This window comes from Hippopotamus amphibius, chromosome 6 (genome assembly GCF_030028045.1).
Source record: "Hippopotamus amphibius kiboko isolate mHipAmp2 chromosome 6, mHipAmp2.hap2, whole genome shotgun sequence".
NCBI classification, from domain to species: domain Eukaryota; kingdom Metazoa; phylum Chordata; class Mammalia; order Artiodactyla; family Hippopotamidae; genus Hippopotamus; species Hippopotamus amphibius.
Window position 1 is genome coordinate 80,404,633 of NC_080191.1, and position 26,786 is coordinate 80,431,418.

A 26,786-nucleotide genomic window follows, 5' to 3' on the forward strand; every position below is an offset into this window, starting at 1 on the left:
GTCAAATGATGTTAAAGATTTCTTGTCAAATGACGTTGAACCTAAAATATACATCCAACTTCCATACTCTAAGTTTTATGTTTCTCATTTTTTATGGAAACCGTGTCTTCAAGTTAGCCAAAATATTAGTAAATTTAATTGTTTTAATTAATCTTTCTTTAAAAGGTTTTCTTTATTTTTAGAGACAAAAGCAAATAGCGTTTTTGCTTTCCTCCTTGTTGTAAGGAATAGAGGGTAAGCTAGTGGGATGAAGACTTCTGGTGTTCACTAGGAGGGAAAAAAAGAAAAAAGTTTTTTGAAAGATGGCGATGAAGTAGAAGGACGTGGAACGCATCCCTCTCTACAGATGCATCAGGAATACATCAAAAGATGCAATAATTCCCACAGAGAACCAGCTGAACACCATCAGACAACCTCGGACACCAGAAAGGACTGCAAAGATCCCGACATAATTGGTGTTTGTTTGACTCAACATGCTACCATTAGTCTGGGACTTGGACAGTCTTCTTTAAACCCCTTTATTGCCAGGACAAGCAACCTGTGAAGTCTGGACTACTCCATCAGAAGTCAAGTAAGAGGCTCTGAGGAGGGAGCACTCAATCCAGGATGCTAGACTACTAGGGAGTCCTCAGACACAGGGAAGATTAACTGCAGAGAATTCTCACAGAGCCCTGTATCAGAGTCTAAGAGCCAGCTTTGTCTGACGGTCTGCAACTGCTAGTGTTGGACACCTCACACCAAACTACAAACAAGACAGGAACACAAACCCACTCATCAGCACACAGACTACCTAAAGCCATATTAACCTCACAGATACCCTAAAACACACCACCTGACATGACACTGCTCATCAGAGAGAAAAGACACAGAGCCACACTCCAGAAAGCAGGCACCAAACCCCCCCACCAGGAAGCCTACTGAAGAAACTGGACAAACCCCACCACAGGGGGCAGAGGGCAAAAACAAGAGGAATTACTGCTAGGCAGCATAGGGAAAGGAGACAGCAAATCCTATAAATTAGATGAAATGAGAAAACAAAGAAAACGTGGAGGCAAAGGATCAGCAAAAAAACTCACAAGACCAAATAAATGAAGAGGAAATAGGAAAATTGCCTGAAAAAGAATTCAGAGTAATGATAGTAAAGATGATCCAATATCTCCACAACAAAATAGAGAAAATACAAGAAACAGTTAATAAGGACTCAGAAGAACTAAAAAGCAAACAAACAGTAATGGACAACAAAATAACTGAAATTAAAAATACTCTAGATGGTGTAAGCAGCAGAATAACTGAGGCAGAAGAACGAATAAGTGATTTGGAAGATAGAATGGGGGAAATAACTGCCACAGAGCAGGAAAGAGAAAAAAGAATAAAAGGAATGTAAGACAGTCTCAGAGACCTTGGTGGACAACATTAAGTGCACCAACATTCGAATCATAGGCATCCCAGAAGAAGAAGCAAAAAAGAAAGGGTCTGAGAAAATATTTGAAGAGGTTCTAGTGGAAAACTTCCCCAACATGGGAAAGAAAATAATTAATCAAGTCCAAGAAGCACAGAGAGTCCCATACAGAATAAACCCAAGGAGAAACACACTGAGGCACATATTAATCAAACTAACAAAAATTAAACACAAAGAAAAAATATTAAAAGCATCAAGAAAAAGCAACAAATAACATATAAGGGAAAACCCATAAGGATAACAGCTGATCTCTCTGCAGAAACTCTGCAGGCCAGAAGGGAATGGCAGGATATACTGAAAGTCCTGAAAGAGAAAAACCTACAGCCAAGAATACTCTACCCAGCAAGAATCTCATTCAGATTTGACAGAGATATCAAAAGCTACAGACAAGCAAAATTAAGAGAATTTAGCACCACCAAACCAGCCTTACAGCAATTGCTTAAGGAACTTTTCTAAGTAGGAAACACAAGAGAAGGAAAAGACCTACAAAAACAAGCCCTAAACAATTAAGAAAATGCTAATAGGAACAAATATGTCAATAATCACCTTAAATGTAAATGGATTAAATGCTCCAATCAAAAGACACAGACTGGCTGAATGGATACATAAACAAGTCCCTTCTATATGCTGCCTACAAGAAACCCACTTCAGACCAAGGGACACATATAGACTGAAAGTAAAGGGATGGAAAAGATATTCCATGCAAATGGAAGTCAAAAGAAAGCCAGGGTAGCAATACTCATATCAGACAAATTAGACTTTAAAGTAAAGAATATTACAGGAGGCAAAGAAGGACACTACATAATGATCAAGAGATCCATTCAAGAACATATAACAATTGTAATATCTATGCACCCAACATAGGAGCACCTCAATACATAAGGCAAATGCTAACAGCCATAAAAGGCGACATTGACAGTAACACAATAATAGTAGGAGACTTGAACACCCCACTTACATCAATGGACAGATCCTCCAAACAGAAAATAAATAAGGACACATAAGCTTTAAATGACACCTTAGACCATTTCGACTTAACTGATATTTACAGGACACTCCATCCAAAAACTACAAAATACACTTTCTTCTCAAGTGCACATGGAACATTTTCCAGGATAGATCACATCTTTGGTCACAAATCAAGCCTCTATAAATTCAAGAAAGTTGAAATCATATCAAGCAACTTCTCTGACCACAACACCATGAGAATAGATATCAATTATAGGGAAAAAATGCAAAAAATACAAACACATGGAGGCTAAACAATACATTATTAAACAAGCAAGAAATCACTGAAGAAATCAAAGAGGAAATCAAAAAATATCTAGAAAAAAATGACAATGAAAACACAGCAACCCAAAACCTATGGAACACAGCAAAATCAGTTCTAATAGGGAAGTTTATAGCAATACAGTCCTACTTCAAGAAACAAGAAAAATATCAGATAAACAACTAACCTTAAACCTAAAACAATCAGAGAAAGAACAAAGAAATCCCAAAGTAAGCAGAAGAAAAAAAATCATAAAGATAAGATCAGAAATAAATGAAAAAGAAAGGAAGGAAACAATAGCAAAGATCAATAAAACAAAAAGCTGGTTCATTGAGAAGATAAACAAAATTGATAAACCATTAGCCAAACTCATCAGGAAAAAAGAGAGAAGATGCAAATCAGTAGAATTAGAAATGAAAAAGGAGAGGGAACAACTGACACTACAGAAATACAAAAGATCATGAGAGACTACTACAAGCAACTGTATGCCAATAAATTGGATAACCTGGAAGAAATGGATAAAATCTTAGAAAAGTACAATCTTCCAAGACTGAACCAAGAAGAAATAGAAACTATGAGCAGACCAATCACAAGTACGGAAAATGAGGCAGTGATTAAAAATCTCCCAACAAAGAAAATCCCAGTGCCAGATGGATTCACAGCCCAATTCTATCAAACATTTCGAGAAGAGGTAACACCTATCCTTCTCAAACTCTTCCAAAATATAGCAGAAGGAGGAACACTCTCAAACTCATTCTATGAGGCCACCATCACCCTGATACCAAAACCAGGCAAAGATGTCACAAATAAAGAACATTACAGGCTAATATCACTGATAAATATAGATGCAAAAATCCTCAACAAAATACTAGCTAACAGAATCCAACAGCACATTAAAAAATCATACACCATGATCAAGTGGGGTTTATCTCTGGAATCCAAGGATTCTTCATTATACACAAATCAATCAATGTGATACAAGATATCAACAAATTGAACAATAAAAACCATATGATCATCTCAATCGATGCAGAGATGGCTTTTGACAAAATTCAACATTCATTTATGATAAAAACTCTCTAGAAAATGGGCATAGAAGGAAATTACCTCAACATAATAAAAGTCATATATGAGAAACCAAAAGCCAACATCGTTCTCAATGAGGAAAAACTGAAAGAATTCCCTCTAAGAACAGGAGCAAGACAAGGGTATCCACACTCACCATTATTTTTCAACATAGTTTTGGAAGTTTTAGCCACAGCAATCAGAAGAAAATGAAGTAAAAGGAATCCAAACTGGAAAAGAAGAAGTAAAATTGTCACTCTTTGCAGATGACATGATACTATATATAGAAAACCCTAAAGACTCTACCAGAAAACTGCTAGCACTAATCAATGAATTTAGCAAAGTAGCAGGATACAAAATTAATGTGCAGAAATCTCTTGCATTCTTATACACTAACAACGAAAGAGCAGGAAGAGAAATTAAGGAAACTCTCCCATTCACCATTGCAACAAAAAGAATAAAATACCTAGGAGTAAACCTGTATGGTCCTGGCACAAAAATAGAAAGGAATATCAATGGAACAGAATAGAGAACTCAGAGGTAAACCCAAGCATATATGGGCACCTTATCGTTGGCAAAGGAGGTAAGAATATACAATGGAAAAAAGACAGCCTCTTCAGTAAGTGGTGCTGGGAAAATTGGACAGCAACATGTGAAAGAATGAAATTAGAACACTTGCTAACCCCATACACAAAAATAAACTCAAAATGGATTAAAGATCAAAATGTATGGCCAGACACTATAAAACTCCTAGAGGAAAACATAGGCAGAACACTCCATGATGTACATCAGAGCAAGATCCTTTTTGACCCACCTCCTAGAATAATGGAAATAAAATAAAGAATAAACAAATGGAACCTAATGAAACTTAAAAGCTTTTGCACAGGGAAGGAAACCATAAACAAGACAAGAAGACAACCCTCAAAATGGGAGAAAATACTTGCCAATGAAGCAACCAACAAAGGATTAATCTCCAAAATATACAAGCAGCTCATGAAGCTTAATACCAAAAAAGCAAATAACCCAATCCACAAATGGGTGGGAGACCTAAATAGACATTTCTCCAAAGAAAACATGCAGGTGGCTAACAAACACATGAAAAGATGCTCAACATCAATAATCATTAGAGAAATGCAAGTCAAAGCCACAATGAGGTATCACCTCACACCGGTCAGAATGGCCATCATCAAAAATTCTAGAGACAATAAATGTTGGAGAGGGTGCAGAGAAAAGGGAACCCTCCTGCACTGTTGGTGCAATGTAAATTAGTACAGCCACTATGGAAAACAGTTTGGAAGTTCCTTAAAAATCTTAAAATAGAACTACCATATGATCCAGTAAGCCCACTCCTGGGCATATACCCAGAGAACACTGTAATCCAAAAAGAAACATGGACCATAATGTTCATTACAGCACTATTTACAATAGCCAGGACGTGGAAGCAACCTAAATGCCCATCAATGGATGAATGGATAAAGAAGATGCGGCACATATATGCAATGGAATATTACTCAGCCATAAAAAGGAATGAAATGGTGCTATATGTAATGAGGTAGATAGACCTAGAGTCCGTCATACGGAGTGAAGTGAGCCAGAAAGAGAAAAACAAATACCGTATGCTAACTCATATATACGGAATTAAAAAAAATAAAGAATGGTACTGATGAACCCAGTGACAGGGCAAGAATAAGGATGCAGATGCAAAGAATGGACTGGAGGACGTGGCTTGGGGGGGTGGGGTGCAAAGGGGACCTGGGACGAAGTGAGAGAGTAGTATAGACATACATACACTACCAACTGTAAAATAAATAGCTAGTGGGAAGTTGCTGTATAACAAAGGGAGATCAACTCGATGAAGGGTGATGCCTTAGAGGTCCAGGACAGGGAGGGTGGGAGGGAGTTGAGGGAGGGAATATGGAGATTATATGTATAAATATAGCTAATTCACTTTGGCGTACCTCAACAGCTGGTACAAAAGTGTAAATCAATTATATTCCAATTAAGAGCTTAAAAAAAAAAAAAAGCAAATAGACAGGGACTTCCCTGGTCATGCAGTGGTTAAGAATCCACCTGCCATTGCAGGGGACACAGATTCGATCCCTAGTCTGGGAAGATCCCACATGCCGTGGAAGGACTAAGATCATGTGCCACAACTACTGAATCTGTGCTCTAGAGCCCACGAGCCACAGCTAATGAGCCCATGTGCTGCAACTACTGAAGCCTGTGAAACAGAGCCCATGCTCCACAACCAGAGAAGCCACCACAAGAAAAGCCTGTGCACCGCAATGAAGAGTAGCCCCCACTCGCTGCAACTACGGAAAGCCTGAGTGCAGCAATGAAGACTCAAAACAGCCAAAAATAAATAAAATAAATTAATTAAAAAAAAAGAAAGCAGTGGGATTGATTAAAGAAAGAAAAAAGCAAATAGCCATAATTTCATATAGATCCATCCATCCAAAATTAAACAGTAATACCTGCATATAAATTTACCAAGCCGAGGGGACTTTACTTGTTACCATGTTAAATTCAGACAAATTCAATTAATTTATTTTTCTGTAAGAACTTTTATTGAGATACAATTGACATACAATAAACAAATGCAGACTAATTTTAAATTGACATAGGAGATGTTACTAGAATCCTCCTCCTAAGTTTTACTATGAGATGTCAGAACCATCCCTGCAAATCCCAGACACCATTGCAACCCCTTCTACTTCTGCCTTTATAAGAAGAATGAGGAGTGGAAAGAAGGAGACAACAGAAGTAGAAAACCATTTATTTTGAAGGAAGTGAAGAATTTATAGTAAGAGCTATTTTCTTTGTCTGAAACAAATTGAGGAATGTGGGGGAAGGGACAAATGGGACGTCTCCAAGGGAATAACTTGTGATGCAGAATGCCTACAAAAGAGGAGGCTACCTGATTGAACTGCAGCATCTCCTGAGCCCTGAATATTGGAGTGACACAACCAGCAGGGCAAAAAGAGACCATAATATGGAGTCCAAATAGAAAAGAAGACTCTCCAATGGAATAGAAGAACATAAGAGGAAGAAGAAGAAAATAGAGCTGCTCAAGTGGTCATTAGTTCAAGTGAAGTTCTGCCTCACCTAGGAACGAGAAGTGGAGATATAGGACCAATGGGAGACATAGCCACTCTCATAGAGAGAGACCTTATTAAAAGATAGGATGGATGTGGAGTTGAGTCGTATCCCAAACACATACTCATTCCCCTTCCCACGTTGACAAAGACCAACAGAATGAAACAGGAGCAAGCCAAAGCCATGAAAGGATCTTGTCCCAGCACTGGTGTGGTAATTTGCCGAATTGGACCTTTGTCTCCCCTATGTGACTTCCATATTCCCATCCTGTAGGCAATGCCAAAGAGGAAATAGAGGAGGAGTAGAAAATCAGGCCACTATTTCCCTCCCATTCTATCTCTCCCAAGCCACACATTTTGCCAACAATAGAGGTGAGGAAATGCTTTGGATCAAGTAAAAAATTACAAAGTTAAATAGGACTGATCAAAAAGTTATTTAATCCACTCAGCGTGATTTTATGTGAATGTGAAGGAGGATTGTATATGGTCCAATTGTAGGATAGTGATTAGAATAAATGCAAATATTACCAGTTTTATACCCTATTGAGACAGAACTTCAGTAGCTGGTTATAAAAATTTTAAGTGTCAATGCTATAACCATGTGCCTTTCAAAAATTGTGTTCTTATGGTTCTTATAAAATATAAAGCTGTTGTCACTTATGTACAATAATTTATAATATTAATTGGTCCTTATGGTCAAACAGAAGTGCATCTTTCATGACATGGTATGTGTATCTTTTGTGACATAGGAAGATAAGTCTTGGGTTCGAAAGGCAAGAAGAAAGGGTTGAAGCTATAATAGACAGGAAAGGTAACTGTTATAGCAATATTGGCCATTAATCACTTTATTTTAATTCTCATTAGTCCTGTATCCAAACTGCTAAACTGATAATAGTATTATAGCAAAGAATTTGGGGATTGCTAGAGTAAGATAAAAGATACTTGAATTTGAAAATTACTCTTGAAATGTACACATTAAATATAATCTAATGGGCTTGGGAAAGGGGATTCAACTGAGACCAAACTTCATAAGAGAACAGGAGGGATGAAAATTTCTGAGACCAATTCACCATTAAGGATTGGGAATCTAAACCAGACCGGTGACCCAGACCCAGTTTCTTAACAAAGCATTTGTTCTAGGCTCTGGCTTGTGTCCAGTGGAGCATATAGTTTTCAGATTTCACCTCCCTCATCCTCTTGCTTGGATTAGAGTAATAAATGTCATTCTGTTACCAAAAAGTAGGTTCTTGTCTTGTTGAGAAAGAATTCAGAGACAAGACATGGATGTAAGGAAGGCAAAGTGAGGATTTGTTAAGTCATGGTGTGCTCTCAAGGGGAGAGTGGGCAGATTCAGGTGAATGGCTACTCTGAGTTTCTTTGGCAAGCTGGTTATAAGTGGTGTGAAAATGAATGGGCAGAATATTCACTGGGGAGGAAGGAGTTTTGGGTCATATTTCCTGATTTTCATTCCAGCTCCACTTCCCAAGAAGTGCAAGGATTTTTGTCCTTATTTTGTCTTTTTATTTAAAGCATTTTTAACAATTGAAGCATAGTTGATTTCCAATATCATGTTAGTTTCAGGTATACAGCACAACAATTAACTTATAAAAGTATTAATATATATTCATACTCATGTATGTGTATGTATTCTTTATTCAGATTCTTTTCCCTTGTAGGTTATTGCAAAATATTGAGTATATTTCCCAGTGCTATACAGTAGGTCCTTGTTGGTTATCCCTTAGTTAGTCTTGATTGGAAGTGTCATGGCATTGGTGCATGATGGGTACTTCTAATCTGCAAGGCTAATTTTATTATAATGAGGGCATAATGAGCAAAGGATTACATTTGGATGCCAGAGTTTCCCACCTTTTCCCACCTTTCTTTGTCTGCTTCTGGGACTCTTGTCACCCCAAAATGTATTGTTTTCTGTCAGTCCAGAGGGTCCTGCTTCTCTTTGTCTGCCCAAGGACCCCCATTGTCTACAAGATGTATGGTTTCCTGCCACATGGCCTGTGCCCACACCCCCTTCTCTGCTCATACATAGCTATCTGCCTGCTCTAACAGTTCTGCGGTCTATTTTAAAAACAGAAGCATAATGTCTCAAAACATAAATCAGGTCATTATACAGCTGTGCTCAAAATCTTCCAAAGAGAAAAAAGTGAAGTCCTTAAAGTGGCCCATTGGGCCCTACAAAATTTGATATACCACCATGGCTGCTTTACCTGTCTAACCTCATTTTTTCCTAATCCCTCCTACTGTTTCTTTTCCAATTCCATGCACACTAACCCTCTGCTGCTCTTCAAACACATCAGGCCATAGGGCCTCTGCAATGACCACTTACTCTACCTGAAACACCCCTTTCCCAGATATCCACATAACTCAAATCCTTACCTTCTTCAAGTCTTTGCTCAAATATCACCTGTAACCTGAGCACTCTATTTATATTTGCCATGTGCCTCACCTGGCATCTTGGTACTTCCAATAAGTTTTTAATAGAACTATTTCACAGATTCTTCAATATACTACAACCAATTGGTCAATAAATATATCTTTTAATTTTGTGATCTTAATTATTTTAATGAGCTCTTTCAGACTCAAATTCATGATAAATTATGACATCGACCTAATTTTTACTATGTTTTAAGTTGATGAGAGCTATGGAAGAACATTTTAAAAAGAGCAAGGAAGACTTATTTAAGAAATACATTTTGTAAGGCTATAGCTGTCATAGAGCTAGCTCCAGGATCATCAGGTGCATTGTCAATAAGCAGTAATATTTTTAAAGAAATCTTTTTTTCTGAGCAGTCTTAACAGTGGGCATAAAATATTCAGTAAACCATGTTTTTAACAGATGTGTTGTCATCTGGGCTTTGTTGTTACATTTAGAGAACACAGGCAGAGTAAACTTAGTATAATTCCAAGAGTTTCACAGTGGTAAGTGAGCACTGGCTTCAACTTAAAGTCACCAGTTGCATTAGGCCCTAACAAGAAAGTTAGCAGGTACCTTGAAACTTTGAAGCCTGATTTTGACTTCTCCTCTCTAGCTAAGGCTGTTTTGTCTACATTGAAATTCTATTGTGATGAGACTCAAAAGAGTCTAAAAGTTGTCTTTGCCTCATTACCATTCTAAGATTTCTGCCCAAAGCAATGGGGGGTGGGGGTGGTTTGCACTTTGCTAGGCACATTTAGTGCTTTGTGCAGAGGAGCCCAATGGGCTGCACATGCTCTGGCTGTTTCCGGAAATTGCTGCCCCTTTCCCCAGATTCTGATGGCATACCCAACCTCTTACCCTGTAAAAGTTTCCTGTTCTCCCCCAACCCCCCCACCACCACCTAGGAAAGGTAGTCTTTAGAGTATGAGCTCTCCCTTCCCCATTCTTTGATCAACAAAGTTTCTGCTCTGCTTTGTGGAAAAAATAGGGAAAAAATAAAGAAAATCTATTGTCAGTGTAGCCAACTTCATTCTCTTAGCTCTATCTTCTGGATAACTTGCTGAAGCTTCTACATCAGCACTGGTTTCACCTTGCACTTTTATATTATGAGCATGGCTTCTTTCCTTAAACCTCATGAACCAACCTCTGCTGGCTTCAGACTTTTCTTCTGCAGCTTCACCTCTCTCAGCCTTCCTGGAATTGAGGAGTGTTAGGGCTTTGCTCTGGATTAGGCTTTGGCTTAAGGGAATGTTGTAGCTGGTTTAATCTTCTATCCACATAACTAAAACTTTCTCCATATCACTAATAAGGTTGTTTTGCTTTCTTATCATTCATGTTCATTGGAGTAGCGTTTAATTTCCCTCAAGAAGTCTTCCTTTGCAATCACAACGTGGTTAACTGTTTCAGCCTGTCTTAGCTTTTGACATGTTCTCCTCCCTAAGCTAATCATTTATAGCATTTGATATAAAGTCAGAGACATGTAACTCTTTCTTTCACTTGAAGACTTAGAGTCCATTATAAGATTATTAATTGCCTTGATATCAGTATTTTTGTGTCTCAGGGAACAGGGTGGCTTGAGCAGAAGAGAAGAGAGCGTTTATTGATTAAGTTCATCATTTCACATGGCAGCAGTTCATGCGCCGCAAAACAGTTATTACATCAAAGTTACCTCAAAGTAGTGGCATCAAAGATCACTGATCACAGGTCACCATAACAAATATAATAACAATGAAAAAATTTGAAATATTTTGAGACTTACTAAAATGTGATGCAAAGACAGGAAGTAAGCAAATACTATTGGAAAAAATGGCATCAATAGACTTCCTGAATGCAGGATTGCCACAAACCTTCAATTTGTAAAAAAATGCAATATGCATTATTCCAGAGATTCAATGATGTCTCAATATTTGAAAAATCAATCAAAGTAATCTACATATTGAGTCTAAAAAAAGAAAAAACTGTATGATGAAATCAATTGATGCAGAATAAGTATTTGACAAAATTTAATAGCACTCATTATTAAAAAAAAAAAAACTATCAGAAAACTAGAAATAGAGGGGACTTCCACAACTTTATTTTTTAAAAAAGTTTAAAAAACCCTCTACACCTAATCATGTAGGATTGAATGGTGAAAAATTGGACACTTTTCTCCTAAGTTTGAGAACAAGGCATGGATGCCCATTCTCATCTTTTCTATTCTATCCTGGAAGTTTTAGCCAGGATAATAAGGTAAGAAAAGGAAATAAAAGGCACACAGATCAGAAGGGGAGAAATAAAACTGTTGCTATATGTACATGACATGATGGTCCATGTAGAAGACCCTAAGAAGTTTACTCACCAAAAAACTCCTAAAATTAATAATGAGTGCAGTCACAGTACCCAAGATCCACATAGAAAAATTATGAACTTTTAGATGACATAGACACAAATCTTTGGGACTTAGGACTGAGTGAAGAATTTTTAAACTTGACACTAAACACATAAACCATAAAAAGAAAAACTGATAAATTGGACTTTATCAAAATTTTAAGGTTCTCTTCTGTGAAATTTCCAGTTAATAGAATAAAAAGACAAGCTACTGACTGGGAGAAATTATTGCAAACCACATATTTGACAAAGAACACATATCTAGATTTCTCAAAAGTCAACTGTAAAAAAAAAATCCAACTAGTGAATGAGTATGACTTGAAGAGACATTGCCATTTCATTGCTTAGCATCTAAGGTTGGCAAATAAGTGCATGAAAAGATATCACCATGATTAGCCATCAGAAAAATCCAAATTAAGTCTGTAATGAGATAGCAGTGCACACCCAACAGAAGAGCTAAAATTTAATAACAATAAAATACCCCACACTGGTTAGTATACACAGAAACTGAATCTCTGAACAAGCCTGGTAGAAATGTAAAATGGTAGAGCCACTCTGGAAAATAGTCTGGCACTTTCTTGTAAAAATAAAAATGAAACTACCATAAAACACAGCAATTGTATTTATCCTAGAGAATTGAAAACTTATGTCTGCTGAAAAGTCCCTACATGAATTTCCATAGCAGCTTTATTTCTAGTAGCCAAAACTTGGAAACAATTAAACTGGGCTCAGTGAGTGAGTGGTTAAACAAACTGTGATACATTCATATCACCGAATACTACCTAACAATAAAAAATAAATGAACGCTTGATACACACAACAATTTGCATGGCTCTCAAGGGCATTATGCTGAGTGAAAAAAAGCCAATTGCAAAAAGTCAAAACCGCATGCTTCTATTTATATAACATTCTTGAATTATGAAATTATAGTAATGGAAAACATTTGTGATTGCTGAGGAAGGGGGCACTTATGCATGTAGATTATCATGGGGTACATAGGAATATAAAGGGGTTGCAGAGAGAGATCTTTGTGGTGAAGGAATCCTCCTATGTTCATTGCGGAGGTGGTTACACTAATCTGTTCCTGTGATAAAGTGACATAGGACTATGCACATATATTGTACCAGTATCAAATTCTTCATATTGATATTGTATTATAATTATGTAAGTTGTAGCCATTAGAGGAAACTGGTAAAATGCACACAATCCCTTTCCAAACTAACTTTGCAACATCCTCTGAATCTAAAATTATTTCCAAAAAATTAAGGAATAAAGAACATAAAAAACTGAAATAAAGTAAAATATGTTAAATGGGATGGAACTTAATGAAAATAAATCATACACAATACTAGGATTCCCCTGGATGTCTGGGTCTGTGTTGTTGCCCATATTGATTTTTCATGTTACTTGTATGTTATCCTAGTAGATTGTAATTTTCAGGAAGACAATGACTTTTACCTGTTTTGTTGACTGTTAAATCTCAAGAGCTTAGATTAATGCTTGCATGTATGATGTACTCAGCAAAAATCTGCTGAATGAGACAAAGAAGATAGCAGGTCCAATGTTTTAGCATGCACAAATGATAATTTATGGTAATAGATGAAATGATAGTCTCAGATCCTGATCATGAGAATTATAAAAATCTTACCCAAACATCTTTTGATCCCCTACCTTTTCATTAAATCTTTTTCTCATTTACCAAAGTAAGTGCAGGCACACAGTTACTCTAACTGTTGCTTTTATAAGTTCTTTTTATTTTATTTTGTTTTGTTTTATTCTTTAAGCTCTTTATTGGAATATAATTGCTTTACACTCTTGTACCAGTTTTGAGGTACACCAAAGTGAATCAGCTATATTTATACATATATCCCCATATCCCCTCCCTCCCTCAACTCCCTCCCACCCTCCCTGTCCTGGCCCTCTAAGGCACCGCCCATCATTGAGTTGATCTCCCTCTGTTATACAGCAACTTCCTACTAGCTATCTATTTTACAGCTGGTAGTGTAAATATGTCTATGCTACTCTCTCACTTTGTCCCAGCTTCCCCTTAGCCATGCCCCCACCAACCCCGTGTCCTCTCTGCATCTGCATCCTTATTCTTGCCCTGTCACTGGGTTCATCAGTACCATTTTTTTAGATTCTGTATATATGAGTTAGCATACAGTATTTGTTTTTCTCTTTCTGGCTTACTTCACTCTGTATGACAGTCTCTAGGTCTATCCATCTCATCACATATAGCTCCATTTCATTCCTTTTTATGGCTGAGTAATATTCTATTGTATATATGTGCCACATCTTCTTCATCCATTCATCAGTTGGATGAAGTTGATGGGCATTTAGGTTGCTTCCATGTCCTGGCTATTGTAAATAGTGCTGTAATGAACATTATGGTCCATGTTTCTTTTTGGATTATGGTGTTCTCTGGGTATATACCCAGGAGTGGGCTTACTGGATCATATGGTAGTTCTATTTTAAGATTTTTAAGGAACTTCCAAACTGTTTTCCATAGTGGCTGTACTAACTTACATCCCACCAACAGTGCAGGAGGATTCCCTTTTCTCTGCACCCTCTCCAAAATTTATTGCCTCTAGAATTTTTGATGATGGCCATTCTGACCTATGTGTCGTAAGATTTCTTGTTCTAGTACTGTGAAAAATGCCATTGGTAATTGATAGGGATTGCGTTGAATCTGTAAATTACTTTGAGTAGGATAGTCATTTTTACAACGTTGATTCTTCCAGTCCAAGACATGGTATGTCTCTCCATCTGTTTGTATCATCTTTGATTTCTTTCATCAGTGTCCCTTAGTTTTCTGCGTACAGGTCTTTTGCCTCCTTAGGCAGGTTTATTCCTAGGTATTTTATTCTTTTTGTTGCAATGGTGAATGGGAGAGTTTCCTTAATTTCTCTTTTTGCTTTTTCATTGTTAGTGTATAGGAATACAAGAGATTTCTGTGCATTAATTTTGTATCCTGCTACTTTACTAAATTCATCGATTAGTGCTAGCAGTTTTCTGGTAGAGTCTTTAGGGTTTTCTCTGCATAATATCATGTCATCTGCAAAGAGTGACAATTTTACTTCTTTTCCAATTTGGATTCCTTTTATTTCATTTTCTTCTCTGATTACTGTGGCTAAAACTTCCAAAACTATGTTGAATAATAATGGTGAGAGTGGGCACCCTTGTCTTGCTCCTGTTCTTAGAGGGAGGGAATTCTTTCAGTTTTTCCTCATTGAGAACGATGTTGGCTTTTGGTTTCTCACATATGACTTTTATTATGTTGAGGTAATTTCCTTCTATGCCCATTTTCTAGAAAGACTTTATCATAAATAGATGTTGAATTTTTGAGAAGCTTTTTCTGCATCTATTGAGATGATCATATGGTTTTTATCATTCAATTTGTTGATATCTTGTATCACATTGATTGATTTGTGTGTATTGAAGAATCCTTGCATTCCAGGGATAAACCTCACTTGATCATAGTGTATAATCTTTTTAATGTGCTGTTGGATTCTGTTAGCTAGTATTTTGCTGAGGATTTTTGCACCTGTATTCATTAGTGATCCTGGCCTGTAATGTTCTTTTTTTGTGACATCTTTGCCTGGTTTTGGTATCAGTGTGATGGTGGCCTCATAGAATGAGTTTGAGAGTGTTCCTCCTTCTGCTATATTTTGGAAGAGTTTGAGAAGGATAGGTGTTAGCTCTTCTCGAAATGTTTGATAGAATTGGGCTGTGAATCCATCTGGCCCTGGGCTTTTGTTTTTTGGGAGATTTTTAATCACTGCCTCACTTTCCATACTTGTGATTGGTCTGTTCATAGTTTCTATTTCTTCCTGGTTCAGTCTTGGAAGATTGCATTTTTCTAAGATTTTATCCATTTCTTCCAGGTTATCCAATTTATTGCATACAGTTGCTTGTAGTAGTCTCTTATGATCTTTTGTATTTCCGTGGTATCTGTTGTTACTTCTCCTTTTTCATTTCTAATTCTGTTGATTTGCGTCTTCTCCCTTTTCTTCCTGATGAGTCTGGCTAATGGTTTATCGATTTTGTTTATTTTCTCAATGAACCAGCTGTTAGTTTTATTGATGTTTGCTATTGTTTCCTTCCTTTTTCATTTATTTCTGATCTTATCTTTATGATTTCTTTCCTTCTGCTAACTTGGGATTTTTTTTGTTCTTTCTGTAATTGTTTTAGGTGTAAGGTTAGATTGTTTATTTGAGATTTTTCTTGTTTCTTGAAGTAGGACTGTATTGCTATAAACTTCCCTCTTAGAACTGCTTTTGCTGAGTCCCACAGGTTTTGGGTTGTTGTGTTTTCATTGTCATTTGTTTCTAGATATTTTTTCATTTTCTCTTCGATTTCTTCAGTGGTTTCATGGTTGTTTAATAGCATATTGTTTAGCCTCCATCCGTTTGTATTTTTTACAGTTTTTTTCCTGTAATTGACATCTAGTTTCATGGTGTTGTGGTCAGAGAAGATGCTGTAAGTGCTAAGTAAACAAATAAATAAAAATCGTTGTTAGCCTTGAAGTGTATAATTTGGAAATGAAAAGCACAAAATAATTTTAAAATAGAATTTTACCTATTTATGTGTATTTATTTAATGGACAAGAAATAGCCTTTTTTGGAGAGCTTAGGTTGCATTAATTTTGAAACAGGATGTATGGACAGCATGATTGGAGTCATGGTTTAGCAACATTGCCTGGACAATTCGGGTTTATCAAGGGGGGTAGGCCGAAACAGCCAAGGTCTCATAAATGTTACAGTGAAATACTTATTTTAGGCCTTCAGGTTGTTTTATGGTCATCTTTTGGCCAGCATGTGCCTCATGGTCAATATGCTTAAGCCACATCTCAGAATCTATATACTTAACTATTCTTTGTGCTTTCTGAATCTACAGAACAAGTAAGTTCTGTAATCACAGGAGATGCTTCAGTAATGAGCACAGTCATTAGTTTTTCATGTGACTTTTGGTTTTCTTTGGGGACTTTAATTATTGATCCAAGTTATCAGCCGTATGGAGACATTGAAGACTGGAATGGATGTAGCATGGGACTGTGATGTTAAGGAATATGAAAAATAGAATCATAAAGAGATCCTTTCCCATGCACCAATTTTGCATAGTCCTGATCTAATCAGGGAAACAAATATCCAGCTCCATCTGAATTGCCTGAAGTGGATGACTCAGAAGGTTGCATAGTGGCAAGTATTCTTTTCTCTTTTTAAAATTAGTCAGATATTGTTATATCAAAGTTTATCTCTTAGAAACTAATGCATCGAATTAAAGGAAGAAATCTTCAGTTCCATTTTTGATAATTAGAGGTCTAGAATCTTAAACTAATAGAGGAAAGAAGTTTCCTCTGAAAATAAAGTATAGAAAGAGACAAAGAAAAGGATGGCAGTCATTGACTCCTGACGTTTGAAGTTCTTTGTCTGTGGAAGTTTGGGGTAGAAGTTGTTTACATATGGAAGTCTCCTGCTAGATGCAGATTTCTTGGGAAACCTGTCTCCTTCATGATGCCATTTTCTCTGGAGTATCTTGAGAGATTCCCAATTATAGATGTCTGAGTTGTAAAGACCTCCAGGTCATGGGAATAGGATAATTTATTTTCAGTCAGCAAATGCAGGTCCAGGCCTCCAACCCTTGTAATTTAATTGCTATATCTGTGGTTAATAGTATCTGATAAGGCCCTTTCCATGAAATTCAAAAGCAATTTTGTGTTGGTGTCATTTTAAGTAAAACTAGGTCTCCAGATTAAGAACTGTGTAGGGATTCCTGTGGTTTGTCCTTGAGAGAAGCCACCTGGACCAGTTAGTTATAAACACGAGTGTATTTACTGCCTTAAACCTCTAAGTATTTGACCATTTGCCATGGGTAAATTGTGTCCCTCCAAAATGCATAGCTTTTTTTTTTTTAAACAAAAATCCTAACCTGTAATGTGACTGTATTTGGAGTTAGGGCCTATAAAGAGGTAATTAAGGTTAAATGAGATCACAGGATGGGGCCCTGATCCAGTAGGAATAGTATCCTTATAAGAGAGGACAATAGAGAGCTCTTTCTGTCTTTGTTTCTCTGTCTCTCTCCCTGCTATGTGAGGATGTAGTGAGAAGGTGTCTGTTTGCAAGCCAGGGAGAGGTCCATCACCAGAAATCAAATCAGCCAGTACCTTGGTTTTTATACTTCCCAGCCTCTAAAATGCTGAGAAATAAATTTCTGCTGCTTAAACTACTCATTGTGTGACATTTTGCTGTGGCAGCCTGAGCAGACTAATGCACCATTTATACCTGTAAAAAATTATAATCAGTTATGAGAGATATAAGTCTAGTCTCACAGGGTGAGCTGTGATTGGTTCATATGTGATAGCCTCTGATTTCCTTTGCTGAAGATCTGAAAGGCATTAAAGCTAAGGGTATGTCCCTACACTGTGGCAGTCATAGTTCTTTAGGTAATTTTCAAGCTTTATTTTAAATATATCAGTTATTCTTTCTATTTTCATTGATACTAAAGACAGTAAGGATGTGGTGTTTCTGGATGATGGTTAGTGTCTTACACAGCACTTTGATTGTTATCCCTGTAAAATGAGGACTTAAGTTACTGAATAAGTAATTTAGTATACCCAAATTTGGAAATATAAAAATGAAAGATGAAAATAAGCCATTTGAAAATAGAGAGACAATGGTAAGATCATTTTTATTGTCATTTGAAGAAGGTGAATGTTTAAAATCTGCCTTTCAATATTTAAATAGACCTTTGGATCTTACCTTTACATTTTTACCAGGTTTATATATTTAGCAGATGGAACATATGCCAGAAACATCCTTAGGAATTTTGAGTGAAGCAGTCTTATGAATGCTGATTTGACTGTAGATAATTTATCTATATTTTGGGGATAAAATGAAAGAGTTTGGGGTAATGAATTATGTTAGCCAGCGTTATTAGAATGAAAGATAATGGAAACCTCTCTTGATGGATAGCAAACAATTAGTTTATAAACAGGTAGTCAGCGATTGCCTGGTAGTGAGGACATAAGAGACATGGTGAGGACACTGGCAGTTGTCTAGGGCCTTTTGATTTATACCATGAGACATACCACAGTGGTTACTGATGGTCCCTGAGTGACTGGTGCATAAAATTTAGAAACATAAATCAGCTGGTAGACAAATACTGTATCAGTCTTTGTGCTTAAACATTCATGTGCTTTTGAACTAAGGAGTATGCAGTCATTAAAACTTATTTATATTAATGTAGTTTTCTTACACACAATGAACTATAAAAATTGAAATGCCAAACATACCTGATTGATTTTATAATCTTTCTTGCATAAGGAGAAGGAGGCACTCATTTTGGTACCTGGTTGTCATTCCAGGAAACCTACAAATATTTGTTATCCCAGGAAACCTACAGATATTTGTTACTCTTAATTTGGTGCCTGAATTTGGGGAAGACAACAAAAAAAAATACCAACCAACCAACAAAAAACACTTAGGGAAAGTAAGACACAGATAAGCCATATTTTTCAAAGTAAGAAATAGGAACAGCAACAAGGGGAAATGATTTCAGTAATTTAAACTATAGTCCTCAAAATGAGGGCACTGAAAAACATTATTGAGTTCAAGAATATGCTAGAAGTAATGAGAGTTAACAGAATATTTTCATGATAAAAATAAAGCCTTTTTTTCTGGACAGAGAATAACTTGGTCATTTTTATAAAAGAAATTTCAATTTTACTTTTTTGTATTTACCTAGTAATATTTTGCAGGAGTGGAACTATAGATTTTTCCCTTGAGAATAAATCTGTTAACATAGAGTCAGAGTTATTAGAATGTGTAACATATTTCATTATTTTCATTCATTTTTATTATTCATATTTATATTTACATTCACAGTCTATATGTAACATTATATACATGTAGGATAAGATATAAACAAATATATAATTATTTGTATAAATAAGAAAATTAAACATTGATGTTAGCTTTAAAATATAATTAACATTATCAATATATAAAATAAACCAATGTATATTTTCTATTCAGTATCCTATCTTAATAAAATATGATTTCCTTAAGAAAATGGCAGATAATATTCATTATTTTATATATATTTGTCTATCTATAATTGCTATACTTAGTATAATCTCAAATATTTATTGTAATATCATTATTAATCAAAGCAGCGAAGTTTTGTTCCTGCAAACCCAGATAAACTAGATGGTAGAAAATTCAAATGTCTTAACTATCTTTCTTCAAGAAAAGTTACTATGTGTTACATTTACTGATATATAAATGTATATAAAAATATACGTAAATAAATTTACACATACATATATGTATATACATATACACATACATATACATAACATATTCATACATATACATAAAATATTCATAAATAGATATAAAAATATACATAAATAGATATAACAATATATAAATGTATATAAAATATCACCCAAAGGCATTTGAATATGCTGATACATTTCAGTTCGTCTGCAATGCATACGAATAAGGAAAACTCTAAATTTAGTGACTAATATGTTGTCTTTTTTTCCTACTTTGAATTTATCCAATTATCCCAGTATTATTTACTAATAAATACAATTTAATGTCAGTGTAAGTTATTAAGTTAGACTAAGAATATGAAAATTATAATTTACACTACACATTAAAACTTTACAACTTATCACATTATAAGAAATGAGATTAAACTCTTTAAAAGCAATTATTATTAAAATTCAATTTAGTTAAAAACAATTTTATATATCATATTTGGAATTTTAAATGGTTGCAGAAATAATGATAACTTATTTAACTCAGAAAATCATTGTAGAGGGCTTCCTAGGTGGTGCAGTGTTTAAGTATCCACCTGCCAATGCAGGGGACACGGGTTCGATCCCTGCTCCAGGAAGATTCCCTCATGCCACGGAGCAACTAAGCCTGTGTGGCACAGCTACTGAGCCTGCGCTTTAGAGCCAGTGAGCCACTACTATTGAGCCTGTGTGCTACAACTACTGAACCCATGCATCTAGAGCCCATGCTCCGCAACAAGAGAAGCCATGGCAAGGAAGAGCCTGCGTACCACAACAAAGAGCAGCCCCCGCTAGCTGCAACTAGAGAAAGCCCATGTGCAGCAATGAAGACCCAACACAGCCAATCATTCAATCAATAAATTAATTTAAAAAAATCATTGTAGAAATTTAAATATATCAAATTCTGTGATTTTAAGATTAGTTTCAGATAAATATTATATGAGATTAATTTTATATAATAAAACTGGAAGGTGATATACAGTAGACTTTAAACAAATAACATTTATAAGAAATATTAAAATATTTTCATAACAAATTCATATTTTTTTACTAAACTAAACTTTAAAGACTCTTTAAAGGCTCTTAGTTTTTTCACTAATAAGATTTGTATGTTTTTCTTTAATCAAGATTTTAAAGAAAAAGAAATGCAATTTAATAATTTTTTTTAACTTTACCTGAAGTATGTGTTCCTAGATTCCATACAAATGAAAGAAGAATATTTTCACAGATTAGTCTGCAAAATTTTTAAGAGGGTGGAGAAAGGAGTGGTGAAGGAAGTAAAAATAAATAGGTAAAGGAGAATTAAGAGGAGTTAGCATCAGACAAATAAAACATTTTCATTGTAAAAAGCTAACTACCTTACTTCTTTAAAGAGAAGAGGGAGATCAGATGCAGGAAATCTATTTTTATACACACTCACATATGTGTGCAAACACACATACCCACACACACAACAAAGATTTGTTACATTTGGTTTAAATTAAAATAGTCTTTCTTATGTGATTTCTTAAAAACATAAAAGAAAGCTCTTCATGAGGACTTCTTCCTTTCGTTCTAAGGTGTCTCTCAAATTAACAAATTTGCTCACTGCAAAATGCTAAGTGGTCCTTGTAATTCTAAATTTCCTATTAAAAATTACCCAAATATTCAAATATCTGTGCCATTAGCAGCATAATACATATGCACATGTGTGTCTTAATATGACAACACTACTTTCTTACCTGTGCTTTCAAAAGCACCCTAGAAAGTGAGGGGAAAAAAGTAGGTTCTTAACTGGGGACCATTATTACTAAAGCTCAAGCTGCTCTTTGACATAAGCAGAATGCAAGATGGAAACAGAATTCATATGGCAGTCTACACTTGGAAACCCTAAAAGGAAAGAAATGACAATGAGTCTCTGATATACCATCCTTCCTTTTCAAAGCAGAATTACAAGTTTAGTCCTGATGGAGGCATGGCACCAAAACTGAAGAAGACACAGCAGCACACTTAAATATCATTAGTTCAATTCATATTAAAAGATAATACATGTGAGAACAGTTTTAAAATGAACATTTCAGGGGGAACAAGAAGCCTACAGATTTGAGAAAATAGATTGAGGAGGAGGAATCAATGTTCAGTTTTATTGTGAGAATTGTTCACTGTTCAAATTAGTGGAAAGTATGGGAAAATATAGGTTTTGTTAACTGTGAGATAAGATATAGGGCAGCTAGATTGGGGCTGAAGGGAAGAAGATGTTGTTGGAACAATTTGGGTTGGTCAGTGTAGGTGGGGAGGAACAGGTGGGGGTAAAGTGCTGACAGGGGTTGCAGGGAAATTTTTCTACTCTTGTGACCTGTCACATATTCAATCTGTGATTCTAACCGTCTCTAAAAGAAAACATATTGCTTCTGTTATTTTAGACACACACACACATTTTTTGTTTAAACTATGTGACATTGTATAGACTTTCTCCTTTACAAGGCTCACTTCAGGGGCTTCCTAGGTGGCACAGTGGTTGAGAATCCGCCTGCCAATGCAGGGGACACAGGTTCTATCCCTGCTCCAGGAAGATCCCACATGCTGCAGAGCAACTAAGCCCTTGCGCCACAACTATTGAGCCTGTGCTTTAGAGCCCGTGAGCCACAACTATTGAGCCCATGTGCTGCAACTACTGAAGCTCACACACCTAGAGCCTGTGCTCCACAACAAGAGAAGCCAGCGCACCACAACGAAGAGTAGCCCCCACTCACCGCAACTAAAAAAAAAAGGAAAGCCCACACACAGGAAAAAAGACCAACACAGCCAATTAAATAAATAAATAAATAAATTTATATAAGGCTCACTTCACATTCTTTATCCCTGAAAAAAATTACAAAAACACAGGCTGGAGTCCCTTCTCTTGATACATACTTGTCGTTGGCATATGACATTGGGAAAGTAACTTATGTTCTTAATTGATTTCCTATGGTTTGTTTTTTTAATATATAGAAGAAAGTAAGGGTTGATCAAGATAGGGTGATCAGAAATGGAATCGGAAGACAGTAGAACCTTGGAGAAAATATCACAATTCAATTGAAATAGACTTCATTTATGTATATTCATGAAGATCACGTTTTATTCTTTTCTTAGATATATTAATAAAACTTTCTATACCATTGCTCTTTTTAAAATACTTAATCATACTTTCCTGAGGCAATATTTTATTTTCCTTAATTATATTTTGGATGGTCTCTGCTTTGTCTTTATTTGCCTAGGAAATAGTCTTCTTTGCAAATGATTAATTTTAACTATTTTGTTCTAGTGACTTAAATTTTTTTATTTATTATAGTATTTCAGTGTTATTTTCTTTCTTTTTTTATAGATTTTAATTTTTTGTTTTTGTTTTAATAAATGTATGTATGTATTTATTTGGCTGCTTTGGGTCTTCATTGCTGCATGCGGGCTTTTCTCTAAGTTGCGGTGAGGAGGGGCTACGCTGCATTGTGGTGAGTGGGCTTCTCATTGCGGTGGCTTTTCTTGTTGCAAAGCATTGGCTTAGGCACTTGGGTTTCAGTAGTTGTGGCTTGTGAGCTCTAGGAAACAGTCTCAGTAGTTGTGGCTCATGGGCTTAGTTATGCCTCGGCACATGGGATCTTCCTGGGCCAGGGATAGAACCTGTGTCCCCTGTATTGGCAGGCAGATTCTTAACCACTGAGCCACCAGGGAAGCCCCAAGTTATTTTCATATGAGTGGAAAAATAAGTAAATTGAATCACATCAGTGTATGAATTCTTCACAGAATAATTTTGGATATGAAAAATAAGAAAATGTGTGTGTGTACATTTAAATTTGTGAAGTTCTATTCAAATGTGGGATTTTTGTTTGCAATACATCTACTGCAGGAGGGTCCTTACCACCCTGATCATATTAGAGATATCTTTGCTTTAATATTAGATCTGAGCATATAACATAGTTTTCTGTGTATAGAAAGATGAGTTTATCAATTTTATGACTTTTTTCAATGAGAAAAGAATCTTCCACCGTGGAAATTAGTCTCCTGCCAGTGTTTGTATGATATGACAATATACTCTTGGTTATAAATGACTGATACAGAGATATACATCTGCTCCCAAATGTGCAACCCAAAATACTTTGGGATTGGTTTCGGATTTCACAGTGGTATGGTTATAATGATATAAATTTGCATGAACATAAAAATTGATATGAAGAAAACAGATCAGAAATGTAAAGCAGAATCAGGTAGAATTAGTGGAAAATACTCTTCGGTCCCTGTTAGCTTTCCAGTTCCAACTTCTTATTCACCAAAAATACCCTTTGCTATTGTCTTTGATTGCCTCAGGGTCCTTTTATCCAATTTCCTTATGTTTGAGCTATCCCAAGTCAGAGTCAGTTGAAACCAATCGAATATTAACTAAATTATTCTAAACTAAAACTCTGAAATTCTATTATGGGGTAGAGTAGACCAAATTTTCTGAAACTTTTCATTTTCAAGGTGACACCTTAAATGATGGACTCATAGAAGTCGTCTTTATGGTCCTTCCTTCACCCTCCTCCTTCTCTTTACACACAACAAAGTCAAACACCTACTTTAATTTCCCAAATGTGATATTTCTTTACTGGAATAGGTTAACTTTGGATTTTTGCCAGGGTGTGTTAGAAACTCCTTAAAATATTGCCTCAGTATTATTTCCTGGCTTCTGACATAGGCAGACAGGTCAGGCTCAGTTCATGCACAGAAAATTCATTATTATTGCAGCATATATTAATGAAAAAAGTTGACAAAGAAATTCAATAGACACCATTGACTTTATCCACTGAGGCCTTTTCAGATGATAACCCTCCTCAGAATTGTTAGTATATTGTAACAATGCTAATTTTCATCTAAGATATTAAATTTAATATGTGTTCCAAACAATATTTTACCTGCTGAATACATTTTTCCACCTCACTTGACTTTTTTCAAGCTTAGAAAATATGCCAGATCAAAGAGAACGAACTGTAGTTGCCTTGCTTAGGAAAGGGGAAAAAAGCCCAGGTTATGTTTATTTCATCACTAAAAGATACCTTGAGTCACAAGGGAAAATTGTGTGAGTTCCTTAGTGACTGAAAGCTTTCTTTATGATTTTCAATAAAATTTTCCAAGACAATGGATATCTTTCATAAACACTATGTAACTGGTGTTAATTTTATAGTGGAGTTCTGCATACGCAAACTAGTTCAAGTTCCCTCAAGAAATTCCAGTAACTGTGAGCTACAGCATATTCATTCAGGTCATTCATCTTAATCTTCTACCAAAGAAAAATAACATTGTATGTGAGAGTATTTTAAAGTGATTGATGAGGATATTGAAAAAACAATAAATTGCTAGTCTTAATGAAAATATATTGATGTGAAAATCCTTTTCTAGTAGCTCCACCTTATTTAAAAAAGGAAGAAAGAGAGCATAAGAGACCATGACCCCAGATCCTCCCACCCTACTGTGCTCACTGTGACAAGCCCTAATAGGTAATGACTCCAACAGGCAGACCAGGAACCAAGCAATATGGACTTGGCAAGTATATTGCCATCCTTTTCTCAGGGTGCACCTGTAACTTACAATGCAAATAGAAAAAAATGAAAATTTATTTTCTTACTTTCGATACACAATGATTTGGCTACTGCTCCGCTCTCTGTATCACTCTCTTATCACCAATAACATACCATCAGAACTGGCCACCTTTCCTTTTTTCAAATATACCCATTATGTTTCTATCTAAGGGTCTCTGTACTAGCTGTGCCTTCTCTCTAGATCTCTATTCCCTGAAAATTCATGTGCTGACACTTTCATTTGTAAATTATTCCAATTGATATTTTTCCTATATTTTGGATGAATAATTTAATGCTTGCCCTTGCCTCTTCAGAATATAGGCTCCATGAGACATAGATCTTCTCTGTCTTGTTCACTGCTGTATCTTCAGTGCCTGTAACAAGGTTGGTCAGAGAGTAGGAAGTCCATATTTATTTGCTGAATGAATGCATCACAATATCAGCACAAACAAATGATGAAAGTATAATATATGCAATACAATGATGGTCACAAAATAACTATCATATCGTAGCTTATTTAAAGTAGCCAAACCTTAAATCAGATAGTTTCAATAAGAAACAGAAAGAAAAAGATGTGTGGTGTGAAGAGACAGGGAATATTTGAATCTTTAAGGAGACATGACATATTTATGTATTTTTCAGAATGAGTCATTGGTTTAAATAAAGTTGAGAATTCCTGCTTCAATGACAGGTGTTTAAAACCTGAGTATTATATGACAGTGGTAATGTTCAATGAAATAATTGGTGTGAAGATGATGCTGTGAGTTAGGAGTTTCCTGAGGCAGAGGTGTTAATACACTCTGGTTCATTAAAGGGTTGTGTCAAAGAAAAGCAAAACAAAAAACAAAAAAAAAACCCTGGGTATTCCCACGTTTGCTATGTATGTGTATGTATGTGATGCCATAGAAAGCAGTGTAAATTGGTGGTCTATATCTCAAAGATAAATGGAGTAATTTGTTATCTTCCCTTTAATACCCAAAGGCTATTGTTGTCTTTACCTGTTATGGAAAAACTTTTTTTGTGATGAAGATTACAGGTCCTCAAATCAGAGAACTAGATTTGACTTTTGATTCTATGATTATTTAACCTTTTTTAGCCTAAGTTTATTCAGCTGTAAAATGGCAATATTAATAGTATCATACTTAACTGATAGGTTGTGTGTATGAAATAAGATTAGAGTCTAACATATGTAAAAGAACAATACCTTACATTTATTGAATACTTGTT